Consider the following 12,500-nt stretch of genomic DNA (forward strand, 5'->3'; position numbering starts at 1 on the left):
TGTTAAGCTCCATACTCTTGAAGTAGATGGTTGCAGAAACCTCACAATGCTTCCAGAGCTCCTACATAGTTTGAAGAGATTGTTTGCTAGATTTTGCAGATCATTGAAAAGAATAACAAATTTACCGAACTTGGACATATCACCGGCCCCCGATCCCTGCTCTTGCGACATATTATTGGACTCAGATTTATGGTATTTTGGGAAACTAGTTGATGTTACGAGGCTGTTCAATACGCTAACATTGAGTTGCTGTCACATAAAACTCCTCAAAGATATCGATCTACTCGATTTGAAAACCAACGGTGGCATTGAGGTCCAATGGAACAACTATTGGAGAAGCCGATGCGAGGTTCTCTCTTTCTCTCTCTCTCTCTCTCTCTCTACTATGTACAAGTGCTTATAATATGATCTCTATGGCGTAAACGATTAGATTGTAATTACAATATCACCATGAAACTGCACGGATTATATGGATGCGGCATATTTAGCATTTTTTATCATGAGAGCAAGATTCCAGATCAGTTCAATTACAGGAGCATGGGTAACACTGTGTTCTCTATTACTGTTCCTTCACATATTAACATCAAGATCGTAGGTTTAAATGTATGTATATTGTATGCACGGAAATCGGATCGAAGCCTTGAGATTGCACACGGCCATCATCACCGTTCGCTTGAAATTAGGAATGAGACAAAGGGCCTTAAGTGGAACTTAAGACTGTCGAATGTGGTTGAATGGAAGGAGATGAACGAAGATATGTTATGGCTAAGCCATTGGATTATGGGGGAACAATGAATTGGAATGCGGGGAAGAAGTGTGTTTTGAAATCGAAGAGCAGGACGGTTTCCTCACAAAGGAGATTGGGGTCCAGTTTGTGTATAAGAGAGACCGGGGTGGAGTTCATCCATAACAGTGAGAAGAAAGTTACTTCAACTGTCGCATGCGCGGCTCAATATTTTCTCTGTAACAATGAAGTGATCGATCTTGAGAATGAATCCCGCAAGACGGTTTCCTCACAAAGGAGATTGGAGTCCAGTTTGTGTACGAGAAGCAAAATAAGGATAAGGAGGATGTCCTATCAAGTAGTGAAGATACAATGATCCAACGTGACAGATCGCCTTGGCACTGGAGCATAGGTTTCGCTGGAGTGGGGTGTAGCGATCCTAGTGGGAGAGAGACCGGGGTGGAATGCATTGATAACGGTGAGAAGAAAGTTACCTCAACTTTCGCGTGCACAGCTTAATACTTTCTCTGTAACCATAAAGTGATCGGTCTTGAGAATGAATCCCGCATGACCCCATAGTAACAACGAGTGCTCTAAACTATTACCCCGTTTAATTCAAATTGATGTTGGTGATGCACAAATCACTAGATTCAGATATGTACTGGTTGTTAAGATTCGATTCAGATGTGCATTGGCTCAATAAATCAGGTGAATGAACAAAATTACTTCAATGGAATTGTATGTACACAAATAAAAACCTTACCGTTATTTGAATCGCCTATATTTTAGCTCCTTTGTTGGATGCCACACTTGTCAGAAGGCCACAGAAGTCTCCACTGAACAGCTTCCCTAAGCACGCGTATATATTGATGCCATTGACAACTAGCTCGTCGATCACCTCATCGCTGCTGTTAATGCTTTTAGCTAGACTTGTAAACGGGTAGGGTTTACTGGGTTTAGACCCGACCCATTAATTTAACGGGTCATCCGAATTCAACCTGTTAAGTTAACGGATCATCCAACCTATTAACAATTTATTTATTTATTTAAATACCCTTCCATAGAGCAATCTCCACTTCAAGGCAGTTCGTTCCATAGGCCCGCTGACAAACAAGATCATAACAACATTGCCAAAAAACTTCCTCCATCGAATCAAATTCCTTATCTCATAATTCACCGTCTCTGATGCACAGAAGGTAGTTTTTGAGGATTAAATTCCTTCCGGCTTGCATGGCCAATGATTGTTCTTGGCTTATCCAAATTCATGACCTTCTGCCTCGGCTGAATATACCCCACAACAAGCAGATCTTGAAGCCAAGCTGCAGTGAACTTCACCTCCTTCTCAGAGAGTAGACAAAGTTGAGGGTTTCATTATTGACTATTGAAATTACACAAAAGCTCTCAATAACGGGTGTTAATTGGTGGTTAACGGGTTTCGCGGGTTCATCCAAAATGACCCGTTATGTAACGGGTGATTAACGGGCTGATCTGTTAACCATCCGACCCGTTAAACGCTCACCCGAATACTCATTTTAACGGGTCGGGTCGGGTCGGGTTTAAAGTGCCAGGTCTACTTTCGGTGCCATTTTTACATTTCACTCTTACTAAGATGAGATGAAGATGGGTTCTCAGAAGATCCAGTTCCGGTATCTCAATTCAACTGGGCAGTTGTTCCTCGTTGTAACTCGATCTTTGATGACTGTACAACCATCATACTGCCAACCGCTTTTGAGTCCCGACTACAATCAGAAGCATTTACCAAGTTGTCACGAGGCCCGTCAATACTGGCAGCATCATCCGCGGAGGAAGGGTGATTACTCGTGCTTCGAGTTCAATTTGATCTAGTATTTGTCTTGCATTGCTTAGTGGTTCACATATTTCAAGTTAGTAAGTAGTAATATGTTCTGTTGTTGATCCAGTTGTTGGTGCAGACAATGGAATGGATGTATTTTAGGAAAATGGAGTACTTGAAATCAGACTATATGCCTGTTGGTATTCACAAGAGTTTGCTAACTCAATACCAAAATATGTAGGTGATAAGTTTACAAACTCTATCACACCTCTCACTTCACTCTCAATAAAATTGGACAAGGAAAGAAATAGAGAAATAGAGAAATAGAGAAATAGAGAAATAGAGAAATAGAGAAATAGAGAAAGGAGGGAAGCAACAAGCTTTGGTAAAACACTTGCACTTAGATATATGAAAAAAGAGAGTTTACAAACTCAATAGCTTACAAGCTGAAATTAAATGAATGGGAAATGGGATTTGGATGGGATGCTCTAAAGCTTAGCAAGATGGCCTATTTATACAAAACAGAAATTAATAAACAATGCAACAACACATGCAATGAATGGGGTGTTTAACATCTTTACACCCTTTAAAACACATGCAGGAACTTTGGACAGTCTAGCACACATATGCAGCTATCTTTCCAGCTTGTAATCAACACTCTTTCGGCTAATACATCACATGGCAGCACACTGCTGTCTTGTAATCATCTTTCGGCTAACAGATGGAGGGAGCAATGATCTTTGTAGTTGCTGGAAACAACCTGGAAAGAAACTAACAGCTTGCTTTAACCATTAACAACCTGTTTTGATTTGATTTTCCAACACACCTCCTCAAATTAAAACGCCTTTATGCCTATCATTTCACGTAGCAACTTGAATGGCTCAACTGGCAGTGGCTTTGTGAATATGTCAGCCACTTGTTCCTTGGTGTGACAATAGACAAGTTCGATTGTCTTTTGCTTCACATGGTCCCTCAGAAAATGGAACCTGGTATCGATGTGCTTGCTCCTTCCATGTTGGACTGGATTCCTAGCAAGCTTGATAGCTGAGATGTTATCCACATGAATCACAATCGATTCCATTTGTGGATGACACACTGACTTCAACAGATTTCTTAACCAAATTGCCTCACACACGGTTGAGGCTACAGCAACATACTCGGCTTCACATGATGACAAAGCAACAATTGATTGCTTCTTTGAAGTCCATGAGAAAGCTGTTGATCCTAGAAAAAACACATAGCCAGTTGTGCTTTTCCTTTCATCTTGGTCACCTCCCCAATCACTATCTGAATAACCAAATAATTTTGCATCTTCACCAAAATTATAAAACAGACCATAGTTTAGAGTACCTCTTATATACCTCAAAATTCTCTTGGCGGCCAGCCAATGAGACTCCCTTGGTGTTTCCATGTATCGACTCACGAGTCCAACACCATAAACTATATTAGGTCTTGTGATTGTAAGGTACCTTAGGCTTCCAACCAAGCTTTTGTACACGGTTGAGTTTACAAACTCACCTTCTCCTTCCTTAGACAGCTTCAATCCAGTTGCAACTGGAGTGTTGACAATATTGCACTTGTCCATATTGAATTTCTCTAATATATCTCTCATGTACTTTTGTTGAGAAATGTAGATACCATCACTTCCTTGCTTCACTTCTATGCCAAGAAAGTATGACATTAATCCATTGTCAGTCATCTCGAATTCACTGAACATGAATTGCTTGAACTCACAGAACATTGCTTCATTGTTTCCTGTAAACAACAAGTCATCTACATAGAGACAAATATTAAGAACTCCCCTTTTGCACCATTCTTCATGTAAACTGAATGCTTGTATGGACATTTCTGAAATCCATTTTGGTGAAGGTAGTTGTCAATCCTTGAGTTCCAAGCTCGTGGTGCTTGCTTGAGGCCATACAAAGCCTTCTTCAAACGATACACCTTATCTTCTTTTCCCTGTACTTGGAAGCCTTCTGGTTGTTCCACGTACACTTCTTCCTCAAGAACTCCATTAAGGAAGGCTGACTTGACATCTAATTGATAAATTTTCCATTTATACTGAGCGGCAAGAGAGATTAGTAATCTTACTGTGTCAAGTCTTGCAACTGGAGCATAGACTTCATCATAGTCCACTTCATACGTCTGTTTGTAGCCCTTTGCTACAAGCCTTGATTTGTATCGATCCACACTCCCATCTGCAGTGCGTTTGATCTTGTAAACCCACTTGACACCAATAGCCTTCTGATTTGGTGGGAGCTTTGTTAACTCCCAAGTGTCATTCTTCTCGATGGCATGGATCTCTTCTTCCATGGCTTTCTTCCAACAATCATCTTCCACAGCTTCATTGAATGAGAGAGGCTCATGGTCTGCATAGAAGCAGAAAAATTTGGTTTCTTCTTCTTCTTCTTGTCCATAAATCTCTGTGAGACTCCTTAACCTCACTGGAGTTGAGGAGCTGCTTTCCTCACTAGATGTAGGACCACTCCTTGCAATTCTGTGCACTGGAGTTGTTGTGATTGTTTGAGCAGGCTGTTGCTCAATAGGTGGTACAACTTCTGGTTCTTCAAAATCAGCGGAGACGATCTTCTCTTTACTAACTTCTTTGTTGTTCCACTTCCATGTCTCTTCCTCACTGAAGATGACATCTCTACTAAACACTAGTTTGCCAGTTAGTGGGTTGTAGAGCTTGTATGCCTTGGACTCTTCACTATAGCCCACAAACACACACTTCTCACCTCTATCATCAAGTTTCCTCCTCTTGGCTTCTGGAACTTGAGCATATGCAACACACCCAAAAATTCTTAGGTGTGTAACATTCGGCTTGTATCCACTCCAAGCCTCTTGTGGTGTCATCCTCTTGACACTCTTTGTTGGACATCGATTCAACAAATAAATCGAACAAGCTACAGCTTCTGCCCATAACTCTTTTGGCAAATTCTTCTCCTTAAGCATGGACCTTGTCATGTCAAGGATGGTTCGATTTTTTCTTTCAGCTATCCCATTTTGCTGTGGGGTATAGGCAGCAGTAAGTTGATGCTTAATTCCTTGCTCCTTGCAGTATGCTTGGAAAGCATTGGAGGTGTACTCTCCACCTCTATCTGATCTCACAGCCACAAGCTTGTGGTTACTTTCAGCCTCTGTGAGTGCCTTGAACTCCTTGAAATTTTTTTGGGCAGCTGACTTCTCCTTGAGAAAATAGACCCAAGTCTTTCTACTGAAATCATCAATGAAGGTAATAAAATACCTATTACCTCCATAAGACATGGGATCCAATGGACCACATATATCTGTGTGCACCAACTGCAGTGGTGCCTTTGCTCTCCATGTATCACCAACAGGGAACGATAGTCGTGCTTGCTTGCCAAGCACACAACCTTCACATACTTGGCGTGTGGCTTCAATTTGGGGTAGACCACGAACCATTCCTGCACTTGACAGCAACTTTAGGCCATTGAAATGAAGATGGCCAAATCGAAGATGCCATTTCCATGACTCATCTTCCATTACACCGATGTTGCAGCTTCCAATCTTTGTGTTCAAATTCAACGGAAACATCCGGTTCTTTGACATTCGAACACGAGCAATAAGCTTTCTTCTTGCATTCCTGAGAGTGAGAAACATATCCTCCATATGTATAACATACCCTTTCTGGAGCAGTTGACCAATGCTCAGAATGTTGCTCTTCATACCTGGTATGTAGTAGGTATCGGAGATGTATTCTTCTCTACCATCCTTCTGGATGATCTTGATCTTCCCTTTGCCTTCAACTGGCAACTTTGAGGAGTCACCAAGACTCACAGATCCATAAGGCCCATCTTTGAGTTCGGCAAAAAACTCTTTCTTTCCACACATGTGATTGCTTGCACCAGAGTCCAAATACCAAACATCTTGTTGGCTACTGGAATCATGGTGTGCTAGCAAAACTGTAAGTTCTTCATCAGTATTTCCACTTGATTCTGCCATGTTGACATGCTCAGCATTTTTATGTGAACATTCATTGGCATAATGTCCATATTGCTTACAGTTGTGACACTGGATATGCGCCTTTCCTCGAGTAGATCTCCACTCCTGAGACTGACCTTGATTTTGTGCATAGCCTCGACCTCTTCCTCGGGCTCGTCCTCGGCTACAGTTGGATGAACTCCCACGACGTGAGTTTCACTGCCCACGACCTCCATTTGGTTTGTCAATATTCAACCTTGACTCCAAAGCTTGCTCTAGTGTTGTGGGGCTTGCATTCTTCTGAATGCGTTGCTCGTGAACTATGAGGGATCCTAGTAGCTCCTCTGCGCTCATCGCCTCCAAATCCTTGGATTCCTCAATGGCAGTCACCACATGCTCAAACTTAGATGTGAGTGACCAGAGTATCTTCTCCACAACTCGTACTTCATCGAGTCTCTCGCCATTTCTCCTCATCTGATTTACTATCACAATGAGCCTTGAGTGATAGTCGGAGATGCTCTCTCCTTCATTCATGTGAGCAGTTTTAAAATCTGCTCGAAGTGACTGTAATCTCACTTTCTTGACCCGATCTACTCCTTTGTAGATTGTACTGAGTATGTCTCATACTTGCTTGCTCGTTGTTGCTTCTGCAACCTTCTCGAACGTTGAATCTTCTAATCCTTGATAAAGAAGATACAACGCCTTTTGGTCCTTCTTTCGTAAGTCCTTGAGAGTGTTCCTTATATACGGCTTCTTGCTCGGCAGTGGGTACAACATACCCACTACTGACAACTTCCCATAGCTCCTGTGATCCAAACAATGCTTTGAATTGGATGCACCATCTTTCATAATTTTCTTTCTTCAATGTGGGAACTTGGAGTTGCACTAAGTTGGACGTCATAACTGCTGCACCTGCCAGAATAGTATTCTGGCTCTGATACCAATTGTTGGTATTCACAAGAGTTTGCTAACTCAATACCAAAATATGTGGGTGATAAGTTTACAAACTCTATCACACCTCTCACTTCACTCTCAATAAAATTGGACAAGGAAAGAAATAGAGAAATAGAGAAAGGAGGGAAGCAACAAGTTTTGGTAAAACACTTGCACTTAGATATATGAAAAAAGAGAGTTTACAAACTCAATAGCTTACAAGCTGAAATTAAATGAATGGGAAATGGGATTCGGATGGGATGCTCTAAAGCTTAGCAAGATGGCCTATTTATATAAAAAAGAAATTAATAAACAATGCAACAACACATGCAATGAATGGGGTGTTTAACATCTTTACACCCTTTAAAACACATGCAGGAACTTTGGACAGTCTAGCACACATATGCAGCTATCTTTCCAGCTTGCAATCAACACTCTTTCGGCTAATACATCACATGGCAGCACACTGCTGTCTTGTAATCAGCTTTCGGCTAAGAGATGGAGGGAGCAATGATCTTTGTAGTTGCTGGAAACAACCTGGAAAGAAACTAACAGCTTGCTTTAACCATTAACAACCTGTTTTGATTTGATTTTCCAACAATGCCGTACGTGTGGATCTTATGTCCAAGGTCAAAGGGATAGAGACCGCTGAGGATTATGTCAGCGGCCTACTGGACTTACAGTGCACTTATGCACTGTTACTGCAAGGAACTGATAGAAGAAAAGGCACTGGCGCTTTTTGCGACGATGGACGTGTTGGGATGTACTTCGTTTACTTTTATCTTTAACAGTCTCATGTCTCTGCATATGAGAAAGCAGAACCCGGAGAAAGTGGATCCTTTAGTGCAAGAAATGAAGAAGAGAAACATCCCTCTGGCAAAACATACTTATAAAACATGGATGCAGAGCTACGCCGCCTTAGAAGATTTTGAAGCAGTTGGAAGATTCCTGGATGAAATGAAAACACATGACGGAAAAAAAGGGAATTGGTAAGCCTATAGTAACCTGGCTGACATCCATGTAAAGGCAGAGCTAAGAAGGCAAATGAAGTCCTTAAGATGGCAGAGAAACTGGTGAAACCCCTGAAAGGGCGTGAGCTGTACCATTTTTTGACTAGCCGCTATGACTGCACTTCTAATCTAAGTGGAGTCAAAATGGTATGAAAAACACTCAAGAAATCTTTCCCCGCAAAAAACAATGAAAGCTATCTTGTAATGCTTCAGGCCCTTTGTGAGCTAAACGATATTGAGGAATTGAAAGAAATGTTTGAGGAATGGGAGTCCATTTGCTCCAAATATGATACGAGTTTGGCAAATGTTGCTATACGCGGGTACCTCAGTCAGGGCATGCACGAAGAAGCAGAATTGATCTTTGCAAATGCCTGTAAGAAGACTAAAGGTAAAGGGTCTTTCCTCGAGGCTCGGGAAATGCTCATGGTTCACGCCTTGAACACCCGTAAGGTGGATTTGGCTGATAACCATTTGGGAGCTGCTGTTTTGGTAAGCAAGGATGGGGAATGGCATCCATCCCCAGCTACCAAAATTGCATTTCTCAAGTATTTTGAGGACAAGAAGGATGCTGATGGTGCTGAGAAATTTTGCAAGATTCTGAAGTGTCTAGGTTATCTCAGTTGCAATGAGTATTGTTTGTTGCTTAAGACTTACATAGCTGCTGGTAAGTTGGAACCTGCGATACGTCAGAGATTGAAGGAAAAGCATATTGAAATAAGCCCCGAGCTTGAGAATTTGCTTCGAAAGGTTTCCGCGAGTGAATTGACTGCTCCCTAGAACTTAGACATATTTTTCGGTTCTTGAACTTGTATAAAGGGAATCTTTAGCGTTGGATCTTTCGAGCTTTCAGTATTTTCAGATTGATGCAATCGGTATTGTATCAACACGTAAGTCTGCAGGCATAGATTTTTCTGTTTATGGTACCAAAACATGTTTTGCACTTCAATGCACATGCTTTTCATCGACTCTGAGCATTGGAACTTACATTTAATCTCACAGTCGTTATATCATTGTCTATCATGTAATGTCATTGTCCGAATATAATCTTACCTGCGTGGTTCCGTGACACGCATTTTGTAAGCTTCGGGGGAGATAAGAGTAATGGTAGAACTTCACGAATTGATTAAATTTTTTTTTTTGTTCATAGTAACGGGCATTGTGCAGGTAGGTCATTTTTTCAGAGAACTGGGGAACAGGTTCATGGTCTTCTTTACACAAATCTATGTTTAGTTTACTACATAGATTAGTGGCAACGATCACAAGAATATCGCCAACTAACGCTACTTCGAAATCAAAAAACCGCAAACTAAGGTTAAGTGTTTGTAAAGATGAAAGGTTATATGTATTATGTGACAAATGACTGTGATGTTGCCGAGACACGAAAAACATGAAGCTTCCTAGAGCTATTTGGTTTAGTAAAAAGTAAATTTTGAACAACATTGTTTCGTGGTGCTATGCAAGCCAACCACATATTCTGCGGCTGCTCACAAGAATTCGACATCTTCTTCCTGATGCTCCAGAACAATGGTGGCAAGAGCAAGTCTATAAGCTGAAGATCTCAAATTCCTGACTAGAACATATATTTCCTTTCGTCTTCGTTTAGCTGGCACCAAATCCCATTGTTCCTCTCTGAGACAAGCGAGTACAACTGCCTCACAAAAAGCTTGTGCTACTGGCTTCTTGCTGCATAAAAAAATAATTTGGAAAATCATGAATGCATAGCAAAATATAAAGAAAAGATGGTCGCTGTAAAGTGGCAAGAGGCTGTGAACTAACCTCCCTCTAACAAAACCAGTGGTGACGAAGCCTATTGGCGAACGATAAGTTTCTCTAAGAACAGGGTCCTCTGGCATTTGGAGTTCCCACTTACCAGAAGATTGCTCTGCGAAGTACGAAGCCACAGCAGATTGAGGCAATTGAAGTCCTCCATCGAAACTCTCTGACCTGCAAGACACACACATGAAGCTTATTTTTCAAAATTATTGGTCTGCAGCATGAATGGTGCTCTAAAATACGTATAAAGTCTTTCAAAAATAGCCGCAAAATTTCAAGTCACTCCCATGATTAAAATTTTCAACGGTTACATTAAATCTCAGAAAGTTTTCATTAATGCAGGTTCTGAATAAGAGGCGTAATGTAAATAGGTCACATTATCTCCTCTACTAGTATATAAAAGACGAGAAAATTTCAAGCACCACCGTTGTAATACAATCATAAGCTTATAGGATATCATATAAACCATAAGCTTATAGGATATCAAAGAAAAAATGACTACCTGGTCCACAGTGATGTCCGTCAGTCAAGGTGCACAAATTACAGCTCCCTCTTCAAGAAAACCTTCCTTGTAAGCATGGAGTAATACTTGATTACAGCTCCCTCTTAAATCTAGTAAACTGATCTTGGCCTGGACCAAACTTGATTTCATCCCTCATAAACTTCGTGAAACTTGTCTCCTTATCAGTGACATAAGGATACAGACGTAAATGACAGCCTTGAATTTCACTCAAGAAATTTGTCAGCGAAAAACTCATCCGTGCTATAAAACCATCAAATGAATTTCCATGACCGGCGGCTAATGTAGCATCAGAATTTCCAGAGTCTGAATTAGATGATGAATTGCTTCTGATGCCATGTTGCTGCCTAAAACTTTCAGCATCTCCAACTGCATTAGATTCTTCGTTTAAAGCAACTCGGATACTATTCCATGGGGATAAAATGGGAACCCTCAAAGGTCTTATGGCTGGAGGACGAAGTTCCTCTTTAAGATTAGAGGCAGCAGCTTCGGTCTCCTTGAGGCATAAATAAGCAATCGCAATCGGGAAAATCTGAAGGAAAATATGGTAACCCCACCTAGAAAATAAAAGGGACTTAAATGCAACGTTCGATAAACTGATATTAAATATTATAATTTATACATAATAAGTTTCAATGCTTACTTCACATGAAATCCAGCGCTTCTCTCTCAACCCCATTGCATGAGCTCCCTTAGAGACAAGAGAAATCGAAAATGCCTTGACCCTGCTTACGGGGAGTATAACAGATCATCTGTAAGGCAATAAGAGATAGACATATAAGGTAACTTTAAAAATATATCAAACTCAATTGAACAGATGATAAAGTTTGATGCATTGAAGCAATTTTAAGGCGAGTCAGAAAAAAACAGATTGTCACATTGTACTTTCATGAAATTCCGAACTTCGAAGATCGCGTTATCAATTATTGCACAAAGAGTCAGTGGGAACATTTATGCCACGACTTTCATGTTTCCGATACAAAAGACATAGAACTCTATAATATATATATCTTTATGAGAAACAAAATACATTAACAGTTTACAAACAGTACGAACATACAACTCAGGAGAAAGGTGCCCACTGAACCCACATATAAGCATTAATACAAGTACATAAAATATGCAGCAATTAGCATAATTCACATAACACTAAATGGAAGAATAAACCAGGAAAAAAAGGAGTTTACCCAACATGCAAGCCTCTTCCGTTGCTATTCTTCAAAAGCATAATCGGGCAAGATCGTGAGCCCTGTGAAGTGGAGGAAGTATTTAGTTCCCCTGAACTTGAATCATCGAGGCAGAAGAAATTCCTATTCTGGTCATGTTTTTCCTTGCAAAGAACAGCCTCTTCCACTGGAGGGCTTACTCCACTGCTAACATTGTTTGCTCTGATCTTGCCACTACCTGCAGGTTCATCTGAAAATCGTCCAAAGATAACATGCTTTTTGTCTTCAGTTCCTAGTACATCACCTAGTATACTAGCTGAACCTAAATCTTGAGCATCTGCAGTGTTTCCCTTCTCTGTTAATGTGCGAGGATCCTTGACATTAAGGGACAAAATTGCATGAGAAGGAATTTCCTCCTCGTTTTTAAGATGAATTGTAGATTGGGAATCCTCATCCACCTTGGCAGCTGAATGTCTCATCAACTTCCAAGAATTATCTCTAGTCCTATTCAGCCAGACAACAAAAATAGGCGATCTTTAACCTCATTACTTGGTTAAGTCAATGAAATCCTCTCCATAACTCACCTGGTAGCAGGGATTAATGTCCTTTGAAGGAGTTGAAATGCTTTTGATCCCAC

At 40.8% G+C, this 12,500-nt stretch overlaps 2 pseudogenes across 1 annotated transcript in view; one reads left to right on the forward strand and one right to left on the reverse strand.

Moving 5' to 3' along the window:
• Positions 1 to 2,344: 2,344 nt before the first annotated feature.
• Positions 2,345 to 9,369, forward strand: LOC148689771 (pentatricopeptide repeat-containing protein At1g02370, mitochondrial pseudogene; annotated as a pseudogene).
• A 354-nt stretch (positions 9,370 to 9,723) lies between these two features.
• The window catches only part of LOC148689772 (ribonucleases P/MRP protein subunit POP1-like), a 10,218-nt pseudogene continuing 7,441 nt past the window's right edge, over positions 9,724 to 12,500 (reverse strand). The window contains exons 7-12 of the transcript XR_015958487.1: positions 12,448 to 12,500; positions 11,885 to 12,367; positions 11,341 to 11,449; positions 10,680 to 11,254; positions 10,181 to 10,348; positions 9,724 to 10,087 (exon numbers count right to left, since the gene is read on the reverse strand). The exon at positions 12,448 to 12,500 is cut by the window's right edge and continues 66 nt beyond it. The product of XR_015958487.1 is annotated as a ribonucleases P/MRP protein subunit POP1-like (transcript). The remainder of the gene's footprint in view (positions 10,088 to 10,180; positions 10,349 to 10,679; positions 11,255 to 11,340; positions 11,450 to 11,884; positions 12,368 to 12,447) is intronic.

The sequence above is a fragment of the Pyrus communis genome, chromosome 17, assembly GCF_041283825.1.
Source record: "Pyrus communis isolate YQ-2024b chromosome 17, ASM4128382v1, whole genome shotgun sequence".
Lineage (NCBI taxonomy): Eukaryota > Viridiplantae > Streptophyta > Magnoliopsida > Rosales > Rosaceae > Pyrus > Pyrus communis.